General features: G+C 48.2%; 1 pseudogene; it reads right to left on the bottom strand.

The window, feature by feature from the left end:
- Window positions 1-14,728: 14,728 nt before the first annotated feature.
- LOC147748560 (large ribosomal subunit protein uL24 pseudogene) lies at window positions 14,729-15,207 on the bottom strand (annotated as a pseudogene).
- Between the last annotated feature and the right edge of the window lie 6,561 nt (window positions 15,208-21,768).

Below are 21,768 nucleotides of genomic sequence, written 5' to 3'. Positions count from 1 at the left end.
GCCGATCTCGGAGAGGGGGACGGGTCACGGCAATGTTCCACAAAGAAGCCACGGGGTACGTTTCGCAGTGATGGTCCCCCGGGCATAGCGTGGCTCCAGAGGCGGTGGACCTCCGTGAGGGTGTTACCGCCGGTACCGCAACCATATGGGGGTCCGATAACCCCAGTGTATCAATAGCCACCAGGGCGGAGGCACCACAAAGGCCAGAGACAGGGTATGGCGTAGCATCCGGCTTTAGATGGCATCCTTGGCAAGACAAAGAGGGTACAGTCAGCATCGCGTCCAACCGGGCCCCCAAGTCACAGGCCACTGTAGACATAGCAGCCTTCAAGGCGTGTAGGGCTCCCATAACATCACTGAGCTGCAGTGGCTTCGCAGGGAGAGAGGTCGCAACATGATCCTGCTTCCAGGGCAATTCAATGTGGGGCTGTCCCGGCAATCGGTCTCCGTCACTCCCTGCAGGCGTCTGCGCGTCCCGCCAACGGTCAGACCAGCCAAAAAAGTCCAAAGACACCAGGGCAGCCCCATCCATTCTTCCCGGTGTCAAGGTGGCGTGGGCAACAGGTGGCGTCAGCTACTGCAGCCCAGGGTCGACGATCGCGGAAGATGAGGAACAATCGGGAAGATGGCGTCAGCTCCACACTCGGGGACACAATGTATCTTCAGCGCCGTTCCCGAGTCCGAGAGATACAACGTTGCGCCTCCCCGCTAGAGTGTCCATAGCCCAGGGATCAGGCGTGGTGGGAAGCGGAGGGTGTGGAACAGCTGCTCCTCCATGCCAGCCGACCCCGTAGTGCCAGCAATGGCCGCCGTCGTCACACAGGGAGCCGGACGCCAACAAAGAACAAGGACCCGGGCACCTCCGAGAAGCAGGAGAGGAGGGTGAGGGCGTTTTGGCGCTTCCCCTGCCGGGATCAACCCGAGGAGCACACCGGCGTGATCAGCACCGCCTCCCGATTCCGCTGCCAGCAAGCAGTGCACGAAACGGGATCAGGATGAGGCGGAAATCGGGAGAGTGGCGAGATGGTCAGCGGAGCTGAGGAGTCAGGCGGCCATCTTGCGCGCGAGCCAGGCTCCTCCCCCCTCCAGGAAGAATTTTAGTCGCACTCAGTGCTTTAAATGGACAGGTACTGTCTCGCACTGGGTGCCTGCACTTCGATTACCTGTACTCTTCAGCAGCGGTCCAAAACTTTCAACAGGAGGGTACTGGCAGCTTTATGTAGTAAAGAGGTACTCTGGGATAGTGTGTATCCGCGTCTGTATTTCCATTTCAAGCTCCGATCATACTTAAAACTCTGTGCTTCTATACCATGTTTTACAATCATTGTGAAATTAGGTGAGAACATATTCTCGAGTCCAAAGTCCATCAAGCTTATAGCCACAGAGTTACTTTGTTAGCACCAAAGCAAATTTCCATGATTATTTGTGGAAATCATCTCCCACATTAAAGAACAAATAAACACTGTTCCATTATTCCCAGCCTTACATAGATAATGTGAGCAGAGTAAAGCAGACTCCTCATTCTTCATTTATTATTGATCAATGTGCTTTTATGGTTTTTTCTGTCTGAAAAACCAAATAAAGATATTTGAAGAAGACTCCTCATTCAATTTGTCAACCAAAATCTTACCGAGTTCTAGTGGTATGTTCTCTGTGGAAGTTCTCTGGTGTAAGTTTAAAAGGTTCTCTAAGTAAAGTGCCTCCAATGTGTGGAATTCCTCATTGTTTTTCCCTTTATAATTGAGCAGCAATGGAAACAAGCATTTGCATAGCCAATAGGTCCAGCCTTTGGAACCTTATAAGTATTTAGATATGCAGTACAATATCCTTGGTGCAGCAATATCAACTGTTGCATGTCTAAACACTTATACAGTCCCAAAGGCGAGACCTATTTGCTATGCCAGTGCTTGTTTTTCAGTGCTGCAAAGCCTACCTCTCCTAAAGGATAACATTGAAGTAACCTTATTACATTTTATAAGTGAAATTTCCAGATGGGAGCATGTAACCATTTCATATTTGGTGTCTCTGGAATCACAATTTAAAATCCTACCTTGTGGTGAAGGTTGAATTTAAATTACAATTCTGAAAATGTCATTTTTAGAAAGTTCACATTTTCTTGTCCTATCCAGTTGATGCCTGCAGCCTATCTCTGGGTCACATTCTTGGGTGTGAGGAACAGTTGGCATTGTGTATTCCTCCTAGACAGCCACACACAATAGGGATCTTAGTTGTGACTGGATGGGCCATCACTGGCAGGATGGGAGGGAGAAGCAGGACCCAGCCCCACTTACACTTGAATAGGCTCTGTCCTGTCTCAACACAAAGGGCTGCATTTCCCTTGTCTGGAGCCAGGGACAGAAGAGCAGGGCACCTGTGCACTTCAAACGTGCCTTCCAGGGCGACTTTTTAAACGATGTGAGTATGCAATACTTAGTGTGCATAAAGCAAACTTTTGTGTATTTTCTCAGCCTGGTTGCTTTGAAAGCGAATTGTTTTACGATCTGATTCAGTTGACAACTCATTCATGTGAGTGCCTGAGGGCAGCTTATACTTTTGTGTTATTTCACGCAGTCACCTGGGTTTTTCACATATGCACACACAGTTGATTGTTATTGATTTGTTTATTTTGTATGTCATATTGATTACACCATTATTGTACCTTGTTTCAGCTTATGGTCCCCGATGAAGGGCCTCATAGCCCGAAATGCATTGAACTGATGAATTAAGAGAATGTTAATTGAGAGGAAATGAAAAACTATAAGTTAAAAGGACATATAAAGAATATCCTACGGATTTATGAATAAAATAGGATCGTTGGATAACTTGAACTATTGACTCCACAGTATCATTTGAATAAGGAATCCTGGTAACCCCAGGAGACTAGAGAGAAGTGCGCCAGGGGATGCTTTCAATGTTCTATTGTGAGCACTACTTTTTACTCATTGGGAGTATGCCATGGAGTGCTGAGAATGTACTTTACTTCACAGCTGTCCCAACCCCAGCAAGTAATCCAAAAATGTTAAGAAATCTGATCAATTATTGCCCTAGCGCCAACAGCTAATCAAACAAGCATTTGCAATGCAACAGACTCTGCGTTAGTTAAGCTGAAGCAATTCTGTGTGTAACTAGGTTGCTTTTAGCTTTGCTTTTATGAGTTTCTTTTTAACGTTTATGTGCTTACCATGCACATGAATATGAATTTGGGGTAAAATATTACATATATATTCCACACGTATATATCCTCTCTCCTCGTTCTAAGATATGTTTTTAAACCTTTCGTGCGACCGCCGAGTGGATATTAATTTGTTGGCACAGATGCACATGCACGCGCACAAGTCTTTCATAAAAGCACTAGTGCAGTCACCGTCTCCCCAAGCTTAGCTCCTGGTCGGGTTTTGGGAGAAATCACAAACAATGATGTTCGCAGGGTTTTGAGGTTCGCATCGCTGGAGCTGTGTTCCAGTTAATTAATTGTACTTTGTCTTAAGTATTTCTGGGGCCCTGGGCAACACGTATGGGTCTAGGTTAGTTGACGTTGGTCGGTCGACGCCTGTGTGTGTCTGTACATGTCTGAACATGCATATCCACTGAGGATGGAACTGAAACAGAGGACAGGCGGCTTCCGCGTGCTGGGGGTCAAGCCCTTTGACTGACCATTTACATGACAATGCCTGTCGTTAGGTGACAGCAGGCAGAAAGGCAGGGTGAGCTTAGGCCATCAAGATAAGGAAAACAGATGGCTGACAGGCATCCGGTGCTGCTTTTGATATGCGCGCAGCCGAAACCGAAACCTAACAGGACAATGGGGCTAGGTTAAGAAATGGTGGGATCCTTCTGAATCACCCTCACAGTTTGAGCCCTCAGGGCTCCCCTCAAAAGAACAAGAGCATTCACATGGTAAACACTTTCAACTTTGTGCAATTCCTGAGTGGCAGAAGACGTAAGTGCTTGGTTCCTAAGGTTTCTACATCTGAAATAAAAAATGACAAAGAGCACAACTTTTACAGCAGTGGCATGACACAAATGTGCTGGGACTGTTCCCAACAAGTAACCGTACTGCAAAAAGTATGACCTGAGGCACTGGTGACTATTGTCCTCTTAAACGCTCGTGTTACGGTCCTTGTGGGAAACAAACATATGAGGCGGTTAATACAGGCTATAAGAATGAAAGCATCTGAAAAGCCTCTAGGTGGTGCAGGCGCTTAGCCCAACTGAGGAAACGTATTTATTTCTACAGGCTTTAGGGTAAAACAACAGTGAGCAGAATCATGTACTAACTAACCAATCAGTGTGACGAATTTGTGCCCAACGAGATTTTAACCATATGACTGCAGCAATAAATAAACTGTCAATTACATCGACTTGTAGCAATAAAAAAAATGCACTGCACTGATAAAGAGTTGCAAACGTTTGCATGTACTACTAAAACATACACCAGTTCCTATGTGTAAAGCACTGAGCTAATATGTAAACCAGAGGCAACACAATGCGCATCCGTATATGCCATTAGCATATTACCACTATAAAGGGTTGAGCACCTCGCTTTCTATCCAAATATTTGAATACAACATCGCAGCCTGTCTAGAAGCACAGCACGAATAATGCAGGCTCGCAAATCCGGAGACATCATTTTTAAACCTCATTTATGCTACAGCGGCAGCAGGCTTACCAAAGTCCAAGAACTGCTTCATGGAGAGAGGGGACGGGGAGAACTTGGAGAATCGCTCAATGTGCTTGGGTATGTTGGCCAGGGTGTATTCTTCATCAGAAACCTCGCAAACTTCATCTTGGGTCCGGATTCAACGCTTGCTCTTTCTTGTCTCCTCTGTACCAGCAGCCTGCACCTTGCGGCAGAGCCCCAGCCAGCAAGCTTCTTTGCACAAAGAAGCAGGCAGCCTAGCCTCAGCAATGAAAGAACAGCTGTTCAAAGCAAACCCCCCTCTGCCACTCAGTAGGGTTATCTATCCCCTATGTTGGCTTTCACACCCTGATGTCCCGCCCCTCGTCTTTAATTCTCTTTCTTCAACTCTCTCCCCTGAACACTAGCACAATACATGTGTCATAAGGCTATATCTCCTCAACCTGTGCGCTGGCTACATCAGGAAAGCAGTGCCCCGAGCCGCTCCCAAGTGCACGCGTGCACATATTTGAGGGCGACAAGAGGTACAACACCTCCCTCTTTTAACACAAGCGCTCGCCATAACAGACAGTTTCCTCTCTTTCTGCCGTCCCTTTGAGACTGGCTTGGCCTGACTTACGTTTGTGGTAAAAGCTTTTTAATCTTCTTTATGGGGCGAAACAGATGGCCCCATAAAGAAGGTAAGAAAGATTTTACCACAAAAGTAAGTAAAGGAACCCATTCTGAAAAGGACGGGGCTAAAAGAGAAAAAAGAACATCACTGGAACCTCTTCTCCAATGGCTGGCCACCGTTTAGCATGAACGGTGACGCCAGCCAACCGAAAAGAGTGGCGGGGCTTAACCTCGCTAGTGAAAAATACTCTAAGTCATTAAATCTCGCCAGCTCGACTGCGCATGTGTGCAGTCTTTCACAGGCCGAGACCTAAAAATGTATAAAGCCCAACCAGCCCATCTGAACTGCCTTCCGTGTGCAGCTTAGCTCTGCGCCTTCACCTCTGTCTCTGTGAAGGCACTTAACTCTGTGTGGGAGTTTCTTCATTTTGCTAGCACCAGTTTTTTGGTGTTATTGAAGTGTTTTTAATCTCTCCTAATGTCAGTCTTTAAGTATGGGGGTGTCAGTGATAACAAAATTAAAGAAATACCCTGACTTCCCGTAAGTGAGTACCTTTTGCACAAAATACTTTTTGTTCCAACTTGATTTAATAATGGAATGTGTTTTTTAATTTTATTTAACACTGTACTAATTTAGCTCCCGAAAGAAACACAAAACATTTCCACTTTGTGTTAAATGGGAGAGAGAAGAGGATACCCATCCTGAGGCTGAATATCAGAATGTGTATGTAGCATGGAGACTTGATTTCAAATCCTGGCTTCCTCACATGACCAAATTGTTTGATCCTAAGCAAATCACTTTACTTCTTCACTTTGCCTCATTATAACCAAGCATAAAATCTGAGACGACCTTCAAGAATGTAACTGCCTCATATAAGGGTTAATAATCAATATTGTTGCTCCACATACCATGTCGGCCATGCACATGACAAACTAACATCTCTTGTGTTACCCACAACAGTGCTGTCAGGTGGGAAAAAGTTAACGTTTTAAAACCACTGATGGATAATGCAGCGATATATACTGATGCACTAGAGTGAAACACAAACATCCAAGAAATAACCTGTTTCCTATTCGAAAGAGTCGTATCACATATTTACTTGCCATTTCCTGTATCATTTACATGGCAAACCATTTAATCGCTCCGGAACATTTGAAGTAAAGGTCTCCACTGCTCCTTGAAGCTTATGCTTGCATTATACGAAATAACAAAACAAATCTAAACATAAATTATGAATAAGAGCTGCAGCATTTCAATGTGACACCAGCCTAGAATCTTTCTCGGTCTGATCGTAGCCTGATTTAGCAGTCTGCCAGAGCTCGAAATCTGCACCACATTTTCAGTCTGTACTGAGTGATATTTAACAACGTATTAATGCTGCTGCCCCTCACTGAACCCTCTTCTGAGAAACAATAGCCTACTCATTTTTCATGTGATTTTATTATGGCCACCGTACATTAAACAAAGAGAGAGCATTCCAGGGGCTTATTACTATTTTATTCCCTTATCTTGTGGTGCACGGGCCATGTAAGCAAAGAAGTGGGGAATAAAAATATGGCACTGCACCGTACGCCACTTTACTCTGTAGAATTCCACTCTATGCCACTGTTCACTACTCTACGACACTGTACTCTATGCCACTGCACTTTATCCTGCACCACTCTAAGCCACTGCACTCTATGTCACTCCACTCTTCACCACTGCACTCTTCGCCACAGTACTCCACACCCCTGTACTCTACACCACTGCACTCTACGCCACTGCATTCTATCCCACTCTACACCACTGCACTTTAAGCCACTGCATTCTATCCCACTCTACACCACTGCACTTTAAGCCACGCTAGTCTACTCTGCACCAATCTATTCTACTCCACAGCATTCTACAATGTTGTGACACTCCACAACACTCCACTCTTCTGAACAGCAGCCATGCTGGTGAACGACATGGCTATCAATAGATCTTGCATAGGCGTGAGGTATTGGCTTTGCCAATACTTGCTTTTTATCCGAAATTGTTGGGCACTAGTCTCGTATGGTATCCTGCTCAGTGCTTTAAATGGAAATATAAGATGTTTCTTCAAAATAAATATTTGACTACTAGTACTAAATATAGAGTGCATGTACTCACTATATGTAAATGTTATGTTATGATATATGTTATATTTATTTGTACCGCGCACAGCTACTCAACAGTGTCCCGGCGCATGCAATGGAAAAGGAAGCTAAAGCCAAGCAGTAACTAGAAAAGAAGGGTTTTTAATTTTTTCTTAAAGATTATAGGATCCTGAATGCCACGCAATGCCAATGGCAGTGCGTTCCAGGCCAAGCCAGCTTTCCTAACAAAAGAGCCCCAGACAAGCCGTTGGCGGTTGAACCTAGGGGTCTGCGTCAGTAATTGAGAGAAGGAACGCAGCTGTCTCCCTGGGTTATATTTAGAGTACGTGTTTGCTCCTATTAAGAGTATGTGTTTGCTTCCATTAAATGTATTGCACAAGGGCTGAGAAGTACAGGTACTCTCCTTTTCAAATTAAAGAAGTGCAGATAATCAGTACTGGTCAGTACCTGTCCATTTAAAGCACTGTACCCACCTGCTTAGTGAACTTTTGAAAGTTCTGTCTTGTGCTCAGCTACCAAAGGTGTACTAATGGTGGCCTGAGTCAGTCAGTGAGTCTAGCCATTGCCCGGCACCAGAATAAAAGTGGCCCACATTTATGAACTTGACAGTAAAAAAAAAGTGGCCCACATTTTTAAATCAAGCTACTCTCTACTTTTTAAGACATGTCTAGATGGTACTTGAGGGGTGGGAAACCATATGTGATTGTGTATGCTGCTTTCAGTCAGTGTGGTAATATTTGAGAAATGCAACAGTGAAATTAACTACCTTCCTTCCCGATCAAAAACGTATAAACATTGACACATCCCTGCTCTTCTGCCCACAAAGTGTGATGGTGTATCCACGCTGCATGCAATAAGATAGCAGCATCCACAGCCTGCACAGTGCTCCTTGGTACTGCCACCTACTCTTTATTTAAAAATGTTTACAACACAATCCCACACACAGCTATGAAACCTGCCCACACACTGGCCTGTTCGACTGGCCCATCTGACACTGCCAGATTGCCCTATATGTTATCCGAACCTGTCAATATACAAGACCAGGCACCCCTCTACCAAGCAATGGGTCCCGCCAGCAGAGAGGCCAAGGATTGCACAGCTTCTTAGGTGACCGTCCTTTTGTCCAATGTGGGGTGCCCTCCATCCCCTGGTAAAGAGGCAAGGAATGGCATTGTATCAAAAGAAAAATACAGCCCTCTCCCTAATACAAAGTTATGCTTCAATCAGAGAGGCCAATGATTGGATGGGCTCAGGGGCAAATCATTCCTCTGTCTCAAATGAAATGTGATGCGTTCAGCAACACTAGCATTGGATGGTAAGAACAGACTCATCTTTCTTTAAAGCAAGATGATATCTCGATCGGAGACAGGGCCGGCTTTAGGGGAGTGGGACTGGTGCGGCCACACTGGGCGCTGACCTGGGGAGGGGCGCTTACCTCATGGGGGGCACTGTGCTTAGCAACAACTTACGATTTCAAAACACCTTCTGCAGAGTTTCTTGTGCATCCAGCTTTCAGGCAGCAATAAAAATGTCAAGAACACTCTTGTGAATATTGTTCCTGTTAGAGAGAGAGAGAGATCGGAGTTTTTCATAAAGTAGTACAGAGGGTTAATATGCCTGCTGCAAAGAGCATGTACCGTGCACATCACAAATTGTATTTTGTATGACTAGCTGAGTGGATTACTGTTTTTGTCAAAGAGATCCTTGTGTTACCATAGTGCATAAGATATGTCCCTAATATAGAACAGTGACTGTTACATACTGTCATCAACAAAGAGCTGCATGTAAACTGTAGAAAATAGGTTAGGACGTTCTGTTTGTTTCTCCAGTCTTTCTGCATCTATTCCTAATGTTGCTAAAAAGGGTTAGTTTGGGTAGATATACATTCTTATTAGTAAAACCAGTCTTTACCAGCGTTTTAAAACAAATGAAATGCACGTGAAAGAGGGGCTATGGAGAGATGAGAGGCACTTTTGCCCAGTGATAGTCAGGGAACCGAGAAGGAGGTCATGGAGTGGCACCAAAACTGATTGTCGCACTGTGTGCCACCAGCGCTAAAGCCTGCCCTGATCGGAGAGTCCAAAGATTGATTGGGGACCAATACTTCTGTTTCCAAAGGAAGGGATGTTTGCCGCAGACAGGCCACAGAAAAAACTGCCATGTAGACTAAGTCTGTCAATGTCTGCAGTCTTTCAAGTTAAGCAGCCTGGTGGACACACACGCTGCAGCCCGCGGCTTCACCGACGTGGCTTAAAGCGCATGGTGGACCTGGTGGTCCACCACACGCTTCACCTCTCAAAAGAGTGATGTTCCATCGGCAGAGCCAGGCGCCGTGGTCAATGCACGCAGTATGCCATGACCTGCAGAATCCCCACTCCGGGGCCTGCAGGCAGAAGAAGGCCCGGTTCGCGTCACCCTCGGTATCCAGACCGCATGTCCTCCTCCGACAGAGGCTGGCCCGAAAGACGATCAGCCTGTGTCGGCTATTTAATGTTCGTCGCTTTGCATTATACTTGTATTTATTGACATACAGAGTTTTATAAAGTGGTACCGAGGTCAGAGAGACAAGACATACGAAATTCACATACAATTCGCTTGTACCCGCCACCTCTTGCGTCAACGCATGTCGCGATACACGTCAGTCAGATTCGGCCCTTACTCGGGTAATGATCTGGGCGGAAAGAAATTTGGCACCCTCGGTGCAGCTGATGAATAAAACAAGGCAGCAAGTGGCCTGTTTTTAGTTGGCAGGTCAGTCACACATCAAAGCAATGACTGGCCTCTGAGCACAAACTCCCCCTCCTGTTTCTGATTCACTCACAGTTTAACTCCGTGAGGTTAGTGCCAGGGGCGCAACAAACGCCCCCGCAGGCCCCGCGGTGCGGGGGCCCCACTCTCTTTATTAAATGAAGGGGGCCCGGCTCCCCCCTCAGCTCTTCAGTGAGAACTGTGAGAGAGGCTTGCGCTGAAGCAAGCCTCTCTCCCTCTAAAGCAGGTGCAGGCTGTCTGCAGCCTGCTCTGAGCCCCTCGCCCCTCTGACTGAAGAGAAACAAAGTATCAACATACATTGTTTCTCTTCAGTCAGAGGTGCCAGGCCCGGAAAGAGGATGGGGTGGGGGCCCAAGAGAGCAGGAGGCAGCACAGAGCACTGCTCAGGACCCTGACAAGGTCGGGACCTTGACAAGGATGGGCTGGGGATCCCCATAGAGAGAGCAGGAGGCAGCACCGAGCACTGCTCGGGACCCTGACAAGGACGGGTTCTGGGGGCCCCAGAGAGAGAGAGGAGGCAGCACAGAGCACTGCTCCGGACCCTGACAAGGACGGGGGCTTAGCGCAGAGCACTGCTCAGGACCTGACAAGGACGGGAGCTGGGGGCCCCAGAGAGAGAGGAGGCAGCACAGAACACAGCTCGGGACCCTGACAAGGACGGGACCCTGACAAGGACGGGGGCTGGGGGCCCCAGAGAGAGAGCAGGAGGCAGCACCGAGCTCTGCTCTGGGACCCTGACAAGGACGGGTGCTGGGGGCCCCAGAGAGAGAGGAGGCAGCACAGAGCACTGCTTGGGACCCTGACAAGGAAGGGGGCTGGGGGGCCCAGAGAGAGAGGAGGCAGCACAGAGCACTGCTCAGGACCCTGACAAGGACGGGGGCTGGGAGCCCCAAAGAGAGAGGAGGCAGCACAGAGCACTGCTCGGGCCCTGACAAGGACGGGGGCTGGGGGCCCCAGAGAGAGAGGAGGCAGTACAGAGCACTGCTCAGGACCCTGACAAGGACGGGAGCCAGGGGCCCCAGAGAGAGAGGAGGCAGCACAGAGCACTGCTCGGACCCTGACCAGGGTGATAGTGGGGGCCCCCAGAGAGAGAGAGGAGGCAGCACAGAGCACTGCTAAGGGACCCTGACATGGACAGGGTTGGGGGCCCCAGAGAGAGAGCAGGAGGCAGCACAGAGCACTGCTCGGGACCCTGACAAGGGTGGGAGTGGGGCCCCCCAGAGAGAGCATTCTCCAGGGCAAAGCTCATATGTGAAGGGATGAGGCAGCAAAATGGTGCCCTCAGGTAAGCACTCTTGTTAGAAGCACCATGTGGGCGTCCGCAGGGGGAGGCAAGGGGGGGCCGAGAAGGGTGCAAGGCATAGGGAAGAAGGGTGCAAGGTAGAGAGGAGATGGGGGCAAAGGCAGAGAGGAGATGGGTGCAAGGCGGAGAGGAGATGGGTGCAAGGCGGAGGGGAGAAGGGTGCAAGGCAGAGAGGAGAAGGGTGCAAGGCAGAGGGGAGAAGGGTGCAAGGCAGAGGGGAGAAGGATGCTAGGCAGAGGGGAGATGGGTGCAAGGCGGAGAGGAGATGGGTGCAAGGTCGAGGGGAGAAAGGTGCAAGGCAGAGAGAAGAAGGGTGCAAGGCAGAGGGGAGAAGGATGCAAGGCAGAGAGGAGAAGGGTGCAAGGCAGAGGGGAGAAGGGTGCAAGGCAGAGGGGAGAAGGGTGGAAGCCGGAGAGGAGATGGGTGCAAGGCGGAGGTGAGAAGGGTGCAAGGCAGAGAGGAGAAGGGTGCAAGGCAGAGAGAGGGGAGAAGGGTTCAAGGCAGAGGGGAGAAGGGTACAAGGCAGAGAGGAGAAGGGTGCAAGGCAGAAAGGAGAAGGGTGCAAGGCAGAGAGGAGAAGGGTGCAAGGCAGAGGGGTGAAGGGTGCAAGGCAGAGAGGAGAAGGGTGCAAGGCAGAGGGGAGAAGGGTGCAAGGCAGAGAGGAGAAGGGTGCAAGGCAGAGAGGAGAAGGGTGCAAGGCAGAGGGGAGAAGGGTGCAAGGTAGAGGGGAGAAGGGTGCAAGGTAGAGAGGAGATGGGTGCAAGGCAAGGCGGAGAGGAGTTGGGTGCAAGGTAGAAAGGAGAAGGGTGCACGGCAGAGGGGTGAAGGGTGCATGGCAGAGGGGTGAAGGGTGCAAGGCAGAGGGGAGAAGGGTACAAGGTAGAGGGGAGAAGGGTGCAAGGTAGAGAGGAGAAGGGTGCAAGGGGGAGGGGGAGAAGGGTGCAAGGCAGAGGGTAGAAGAGTGCACTTGGGATGGCGATGAAGTAAAAAATGTGCCCCCCCTGGAAACATTTCTGTGGACGCCCATGGCAACGCACAATACTTTGTGAGAGAGAGTGGAGTGAGAGAGAGAGTGGAGTGAGAGAGAGAGTGGAGTGAGAGAGAGAGTGGAGTGAGAGAGAGTGGAGCAAGAGAGTGAGCTGAGCAAGAGAGTGAGAGGAGCAAGACAGAGAGAGCGGAGCAAGAGAAAGCGCAGGGCAAGAGAGAGAGACTGGAAAGAGAGTGGAGAGAGACAGTGTAGAAAGAGAGAGTAGAGAGAGAGGGTGGAGAGAGAGAGTGGAGAGCGAGACAGTGGAGAGAGAGAGTAGAGAGCGAGAGTGTAGCCCCCCTGGAAACATTTCTGCGGATGCCCATGGTAACACACACTACTTTGTGAGAGAGAGTGGAGAGAGAGAGAGAGAGAGTGGAGAGCGAGAGAGTAGAGAGAGTAGAGAGAGTTGAGCGAGTAGAGAGAGAGTAGAGAGTAGAGAGAGAGTAGAGAGAGAGAGTAGAGAGACAGTGGAGAGAGAGAGAGAGAGTGGAGAGAGACAGTGGAGAGAGACAGTGGAGAGAGAGACAGTGGAGAGAGAGTGGAGAGAGAGAGAGCGGAGAGAGAGTGGAGAGAGAGTAGAGAGAGAGAGTGGAGGGAGAGTGGAGAGAGAGTGGAGAGAGAGTAGAGAGAGAGAGTGGAGAGAGACAGTGGAGAGAGAGACAGTGGAGAGAGAGTGGAGAGAGAGAGTGGAGAGAGAGAGTGGAGAGAGAGAGTGGAGAGAGAGAGAGTGGAGAGAGAGAGTAGAGAGAGAGAGTAGAGAGAGTGGAGAGAGAGAGTGGAGAGAGTAGAGAGAGACAGCGAAGAGAGAGAGAGAGAGAGTGGAGAGAGAGTGGAGAGAGAGAGAGTGGAGAGAGAGGATAGAGAGAGAGTGGAGAGAGAGAGTGGAGAGGGAGAGAGAGTGGAGAGAGAGAGAGTGGAGAGAGAGAGTGAGAAAGTGGAGAGAGAGAGAGGGAATGGAGAGAGAGAGTGGAGAGAGAGAGTGGAGAGAGAGAGTGAGAAAGTGGAGAGAGAGAGTGGAGAGAGAGAGAGTGGAGAGAGAGAGAATGGAGAGAGAGAGACTGTCTGACTGAGAGAGAGAGAGAGACTGACCCATTTCGAGAGAGAGAGAGAGAGTCTGTGATGGAATTGGGGTCACAGTGTGTATGAAGCTGTGCAATGCCTCTTAAGATTGCTATTGTCTACTAATAAAAATGTATTATCAAAATGCGCTCTTTGTAGTTACATCTGCTTTTGAAATACTGCATTGTCGCTTTGTCTAGTGTTTTAAAACGGAAACGAGAAGGAGCAGTGGATGCACTTTTGTCAAAACCGAACGATGAGTGGGTCCGATGTTGTATATCATGACAGGAGTCTGCATCAGGAAACCCACCTAAAATTGGGCAAACTTCCCTGGCGTACTGATGGCAGGGACCCTGTAATGAATGGACCACCACCTATGATAGCCTGTTGGCAGACTAAGCCCAACCTTTAACTCCACCATCCAGTGTTACTTACAACGGCTGTATTGGTGACAGTGGTGTAACAATCGCCCCGCATCCCCTGCAGTATGGCGGGTCGCTGGCCTGAGAGCTCTAGAGTGGCACGGAGGATGGGAGGGGGGTCCCCTCAAGTTTCGTTACGCCACTGGTTAGTGCCAAATTGTTGGTGGTGTAGATGGCAGTGTTGGTGAGTGGTGGCAGGGAATGGGATGGAGATGGGAGGGGAAGGAAGGAATTATTGGGGTGTAAAACGCTACCTGTGGCAAGTAAATTTAAAAAAACAAGCATTGGCAATGCCAATAGTTCTTGCCTATGGGAGAGCTATTGGCTTTGAGAATGCGTTTTAGCTATGTTGTACACCAGTGTGGCTGCTGTTCAGTATAGCCAAAAGTTAGTGGTGGGGTAGATTTGAGTGAGGTAGATTGGGGAAGAGTGAAATGTAGATTTGAGTAGTTTGGAGTGGGGTAGATTGGAGTAGAGTGGAATGAGGTAGATTGGGTAGAGTGGGTTAGAATGGGGTAGATTGGGATTGAGTGAGGTGGACTGGGGTGGGGTAGATTGGGGTAGATTGTAGTGGTGTAGGATGGAATAGATTGGAGAGGAGCTGAGTGGGATAGATGGAAGTGGGGTGGGTAGAATTGAATAGATTGGAGTGGGGTAGATTGACTTGAAATAGATTGGGATAGAGTGGAGTGGGATAGAGTGGAGTGTGGTGGGGTGGAGTGGGGTAGAGTGGAGTGTGGTGGATTGGGGTGGAGTGAAGTGTGGATTATTGACAAAGTTTTTTTATTGATTCTTAACAGCAGACGATTTTACTCTTGCATTTTTTCAATGGTTTCCTCCTTATATTTGCCCTTCTCCTTGCCAACTTGCCGAGATTTGGATTTGCACTCCAAGACCTTTTTGCGATCCTTTTCCAACTTGAGTCTGGTGATCACCACCTTGCTAAGGTGAATTTCAACATGGGCAGTTGTTCCATTGGCCTTTTCATGCTGTACACGCTCAATGTATATTACATACTTTTTTCTGTAAACCTGAACTACTTTGCCAATCTGCTGACCTTTGTAGTGTCCCCATACGACCTGGACCTCATCATCCTTGCGGATTGGCATGGAACGGACATTGTACTTTTGCCTCAACTCCTTTAGATAGAGAAGAGGACATTATCTTCCTGCGCACATGGGAAGGTGCATTGAAGTGTCTCTTGCGGTCAAAGGTTACAAAAGGACTGAACTTCATGACGGCCAGCTGCACAACCGACAATGGCGGCGGAAAAGGGCGAAGTGTGGATTATTGAGATAGATTGGAGTGCAGTGGAGAGGGGTGGATTGAGAAAGAGCAGGGGCGGATTCTCTTGCGGAGGAGTGTCGCCTCCCTACTGCTTTTGAGCAGTGCAAAGAAGAGGCATAAAATGATAATAACTTTATTTGCTGCTTTGGGGGCAGGCGGGTCTGCTCTGCTGTCCGAGCAGGGCAGGGGATGATTGATTTGCCCACTCCTAAGTGCGCAATGTCTGTTTGGTTTGACCTCTTGGGCCGCCCAAACCAGTCATGCGCACTTTCCCCATTCTCCATGCAAGCTGCATTACAGCCTGAATGGAGAACAAGCCCAGGCTCTCAATCCCTGGTTGAGCGTCCAACCAGGACTCTCAAAACCAGCCACAACGCTGCATTGTATCGTTGGGATTAGTCGGGGGAGCCTGGGTGCCTACCAATCACAACAACGTATTGCATCATTGGGTTTGGTTGGTCAGGCCTTGCTGTGCTTCCGTCCGGAGAAGGGTAGCAGCGAAGACACGGGACCCAGTGCAACAGTACGTTTTTAAATTATAATTATTTTTAGATGCGCGAGCCTCGCATGACCCCCCCTATCCACTGCGTGACCCGCCCGCCCAGCACCCATGAGTCATGCCGGCCACCACTGACAAAGAGTGGGGTAGAATGAGGTGGAGGGTATTGTGTAGGTTGGATTGGAGTGGATTGGGGTAGATTAGAGTGGAGTGGAGTGTGGTAGATTGGAGTAAACTGGAGTGAGTTGGATTGGAATGGAGTGGGGAAGTTTGGAGTGAAGTGGGGTAGATTAGGGTAGACTGGGGTAGAATGGACTGTAGCAGGTAGATTGAACTGAAATAGGGTACACTTGAGTGGGGGTGGCGTTGGGTAGATTGGGGTTGGAGTGTAGTAATCTGAAGTGGAGTAGATTGGGATGGAGTAGATTGGGGTGGGATAAAATAGATCAGAGCGGGGTGGAGTGGGTTAGATTGAATTGGAGTGGGGTAGATTTAAGTGGAGTGATTGGTGAAATGGAGTGGGGTAGATTGGATCGGTTTGGAGTGGTGTAAATTCAGTGGATTGGAATTAAGTTGAGTGGAATGGGGTAGTTTGTGATGGATTGGAGTAGGGTAGATTGGGGTAGAATGGTGTGGGGTAGAGTGGAGTTGGATAAAGTGGAGTGAGGTAGTTTGGGACGACTGGAGTGGGGTAGATTGTAGTGGGGTAGATTGGTTGGATTAGTGGAGTGGGGTAGATTGAAGTGGAGTGAGGTAGATTGAATTGGATTAGGCCAGATTGTGTTTGGGTGGAGTGGGGTAGATTGGGGTGGTATGGGTGGATTGTAGTGGAGTTGGATAGATTGGAGTAAAGTGGACATTAGAGCGGAGTAGATTAGGAATGAGTATAGTGGGGTGCAATGGGGTAGAGTTGAGAAGAGTAGGGAAGATTAGGGTAGAATGGTGTGGGGTAGAGTGGAGTTGGATAAAGTGGAGTGAGGTTGTTTGGGGAAGAGTGGAGTGGGGTAGATTGGGTGGATTAGTGGAATGGGGTAGATTGGAGTGGAGTAAGGTAGATTGGCGTGGATTAGGCCAGATTGTGTTTGGGTGGAGAGGGGCAGATTGGGGTGGTGTGGGATGGATTGTAGCGCAGTTGGATAGATTGGAGTAAAGTGGAGATTGGAGCGGAGTAGATTAAGAATGAGTATAGGGGTGCAATGGGGTAGAGTTGAGTGGGGTAGATTAGGGTGGAGTGGGGTAAATTGTAGTGGTGTAGATTGAGTGGATTAGAACAGGTTAGCTTGGAATGGAGTGGGGTAGATCAGGGTAAACTGGATTGGGGTAGAGTGAAGTGGGGTAGATGGGGTAGTTTGGAGAGAGATAGATTGGTGTGGGATAGATCGTGGCAGATTAAAGTGGAATTGGTTAGATAGAAGTGGAGCGGGGTAGATTGGGATAGATTGGAGTGCGGTAGGGTAGAGTGGGGTGGGGTGGGGTAGATTTAGGTGGGGTGGATTAGGATAGATGGGAAAAGATTAGAGTGGAATATATTGGGGGTAGAATGAGTGGAGTGGGTGTAGGTTGGGTGGAGGGGGGCGGAATAGATTGTAGTGGGATAGATTGGGGTTAAGTTGATTGGGATAGATTGGAAAGTGGTAGACTGAAATAGATTGCATTGGGTAGAGTGGAGTAGATTGGAGTGAAGTAAATTGGAATGCAGTAGGGTAAATTGGACTGGGGTAGATTGGGGTGGAGTAGGGTAGATTGGAGCAGAGAGGGGTAGATTGGGATGGAGTGGGTTGGATTAGGGTATATGAGTGGAGTGGGCTAGATGGGAGAGGAGTGGGTTAGATTTAAGTGGGATGGTTTCAGGTAGATTGGTGTAGAATGCTATCAAAGAGAGTAGAGTGGGGTAGATTGGAGTGAGGTTGATTGGGTGAGGTGGGGTAGAATAAAGTGGAGTAGATTAGGGTCAATTGTGGTGAAGTGGAGTAGGGTAGACTGGAGTGGAGTGGGATAGATTAGAGTAGGGTCATGGAGTGAGAGGGGTGGAGTCAAGTGGTGTATTGTAAAGTATCTTAGAGTGGAGAGGGTTAAACTGAAGTGGCATGTAGTAGAATGGCGTAGAATGGAGTAGCATGGCGTTGAGTGGAAGGGCATAGATTGGAGGGGAGTATTGTAGAATGGAGTGGCTTAGTGTGGAGTTTTCTTGGTGTGGTAGCGCACTGCCATTACAGGCAACGCATTTTCAATTGAAATGATCATTACATTTGTACATGCATACAATTTCACTGCTCTTCAGAATTGCAAAAAATGTGCTTCATTTGTACTTTAGTAATTCTGATATATTCTAAAACATCAGCACAGTTCATTTTAGTTGTGTGCTAGAAAACATAATATCCTACACCCTCTCCTCCCTCATGGCTACTCAGCAGGATTGCCACATAAATTCTCTCACTTTGAAATCAGAGAAAGAAAAGTAAACACCAAGCTCCCTCAGAAGCATGACATTTGACCTCTGTCTTTTAACACACAGCAAATGTGACCGGATAAGAACACGATTTAAAGGCCTGTTTACAGAGTACTCAGAAGACTGCAGTAAACTAGGAATGGTCTTGGTAGGGATGAACTCAAGCGGGACAGCCTAAAACAAATAAAGCCAGCAGATAGAAAGCAAGCAACTGAGAGCTACAAACCACAAAGCCAATAGTAAGCAATGGATGAAATGCATTCCCAGGGAAGCTCTCCAAATGCCCACAAGAAGTCGTAAGCAAACCAGACAGCTGCAATGTCTGGTAGCTCCGGCCTAAAAAATGATTAAAAGCAATTTAATCGGAATAATTGGAGCCGAGGGACGCTGCTGTCTGCAGGACTTTAATGTAGACAGCTCCATCAGCCCCTCTGAAGATTGGTGCCCTGGGCGCAGCTCGTAAATGTCAAAAGCCGACCTCAGGGCCATCACATCTTGAGGGGGGGGAGGGGGGGGGGGGGTTGCACATTACTCTTTTGACGCAAAATTGCTGAGAATTATGTGCATTTTTATAATTATGAGTAATTTGTCTAAAAAAACCTAACCACAGTGATGCTGGCTGCTGTTATTTGTGTTCTGTTGCATTTAGCACTATTTTTATTGATTTTATTTTTTTTACTGCAAAATGCATCCTCAGGTCTATTTTGGACCCAAGGGTGCATTTTGCGCTAAGAAAACAGTGCTAAATACTAGGTTATATTCCTCATGTAATTCTGCATAATCTCATATAATTTTGCTGTAATTTCACATAATTGGGTTTGTTGGAATGGAAACATCCCTCACATGGTGATGGACTGACTCCCCTGCCCTGAGTGCCCCAGCAGTAATGATGTCTGGATCCATAATACTGATTTTTGTTGTCATGGATGAACATGGATCATGCATGTGCACCATGACATAGACCTGCCTCACAGATTTTGGTCTTTTTGGACCAGGAGGGGTATCCAAAGTCTATCCTCATACTGGTGAAAGGCTACTGCTTTTGTTAGGCATTAAGCAGCATGAGCTGTTGGTGGCAGCCTACCATATAGTGATCAGTAGGAGTGAACAGGATATTTTTACCTGTCACTGGAGTGAAGCCTGCAGGCTTGCAGGCTCACTCATTTAAAGTTCTGCTGCTGTGTGCTCAACTCACCCCTGGCCTACTTCAGTTTGGTGTGGAGTGCTGTGCAGTGTGTGTATGGTGCACATATGCTGGAAGTATATCTACCTGTGAATAGCACAATAAAGTTATAATGCAGTGCTGTGTAGTGCATGTACATTACATGAATGTGAAGGGTGTGTGCATGTCCATTAATAGTACAATGCATAAAGGATGTAGTGCTGTGCAGCGCGTGTATGCTAGAAGTATGTTCTGGGTATACTTGTGAAAGATAAAATATATGGAAGACACCCTGGGTTCCATTTTGGGAGACCCAGGGCTGATTGGGAGAACATGGGGGCAGGAGGTAGAGGATTCCCCCAGACAGATCTGTGGATTGCTGCATTCCTTGTGCTGGGTGGAACACATTGGAGAAAGGGAGAGCCAGGCTCTTCGGTACACTTAAAAGGGTGCTCTTTGATTCAGAGAGGGGTCACTGGAATCAGGGCCGGACTGGCTGTAGCAGGCACTGGGCGTTTCCCCGGTGGGCCACCATGGTGGGGGCCAGTTTTGGGTCCCAGGGGGCCGTATTTGTTACCGGGGCCGGCAATATTGACCTCTTGTAACAAATTTGTCTGAAACCTGCCCTAACAAACAGCTCGGCCGCACCACCCCCCTCCCCCCAGGGAGGCCTGCCTAGCAGTTTGCAAGGGCTGGATTCATTTCCCAGTCCAGCCGTGACTGGAAAGGGGCCTGGGCTAATAATAGAATCGTAAAGAGTAGGGCTGAGGCCCTGGTGTAATCTTTAGATAGCAAAACCAAAGGGGATGATGGACGGAGTGTTGAACATTGCAAGCACTCACCCCCAGTCAACTGATCTGGGTTTAATCCATCATCATTCTTTAGCTTACTGGTTCCTCTGAAGGGTTTAGAATTATGACAGGAAGAAATGGTGCTCAAGCAAGCACGCAATAGAGTTTGAAATGTGAACAGATGAATACGGTGCCGCCAGGTCAGGGGTAACAAACCCAAGCAAAAACAACCCCTGCAAGTGTGTTGGTTAGAGCCACAATTGTACAATTGAACCAAGTCCTGTGCACACGTTTTTTGGATAATTGGTTTTAGTGTGAAAACCACTCATCAAAGTACTTTCAGTAGAGAAATATGAAGGTCGACATCAGAAGTATCTTTACGAAGATTTTTTATTATCAAATATTGCTTGGTCAAAACAAAGAGAAAACCAGTCGACACGTGTATCGTCCAAAGGAAGTAAACTTGTGACTCTTCAGGGCTGTGGTGAAAGAACAGTCTTTAGCGCAGGAGTCGGTATACCGTTGATAATTCCAACGCAGTAGTTGATACGGGTGCATCTAATTACACAAATGTTTTGTCAAAAGAAAGGGGTAGAAGGGGAAGGCAAACGTTGCCTGTTCCCAGTGTTTTCGTGGTAAATGAAAAACACCAAACGAGCAGAAGGGTACGTCCTTGTGGTGGGGAGACCTCAGCTCCGTAGTCTGTCGGGCGATAGTGAAGTCTCGATTTCCGGGTAGTCTTTAGCTCACTCCGCCACCCCAGTTCAGACATGGCTGTATGCAAATCAGTCTGACCCTGGCAAGGGACCCACGTGAGCAAGGGACGTGGGTCCCTTGCTCACTTTGAAACTGGATTCATGCTAGCACGACTGATGATGCCTGATTAGCCGAAGCAGGTCCCAGGATTCTTATTTCCGTTCCAGGGAAGACATGGCTTGGAAGTTCGGGCTGGACTGTTCCCATGAGGCACAGGGTCAGACTGATTTGCATACGGCCATGTCTGAACTGGGGTGGCGGAGTGAGCTAAAGAATGATGATGGATTAAACCCAGATCAGTTGACTGGGGGTGAGTGCTTGCAATGTTTAACACTCAGGCCATCATCCCCTTTGGTTTTGCTAAGTTGGCCCTAAGTTGGCAGGGTATGCCCGACGTGGGTCCCTTGCTCACTTTGCCACTGGATTCAAGATAGCCTGGCTGATGAGGGTTATGAACCCGAAACCGGTCCCAGGATGCTTGTTTCCAGTCCAGGGAAGACATGGCTTGGCAGATCAGGCTGGACTGTTCCCATTAGTCACAGGGTCAGACTGATTTGTATACGGCCATGTCTGAACTGGTGTGGCGGAGTGAGCTAAAGAATGATGATGGATTAAACCCAGATCAGTGACTGGGGGTGAGTGCTTGCAATGTTTAACACTCCGTCCATCATCCCCTTTGGTTTTGCTAGGTAATCTTTAGATACACATATCACTGTGGCTGACATTTGGGTGTGAACCTCCAGTCACTCCCATGGTCTGTGTTAAGGGTCTATACGATTTGGAGTTGTTCCTACTGTGACGGACTGCTTTCTGGAGTATGGGCAGGGCAGAGGAGAGGGGACTTCAAAAGGAAGTGGATGACCAACATATCC

Source organism: Lissotriton vulgaris, chromosome 1_1, assembly GCF_964263255.1.
Source record: "Lissotriton vulgaris chromosome 1_1, aLisVul1.2, whole genome shotgun sequence".
NCBI lineage: Eukaryota > Metazoa > Chordata > Amphibia > Caudata > Salamandridae > Lissotriton > Lissotriton vulgaris.
The sequence above is the reverse complement of the archived record's forward strand: the minus strand, read 5'-3'. Positions and strand labels throughout refer to the sequence as shown.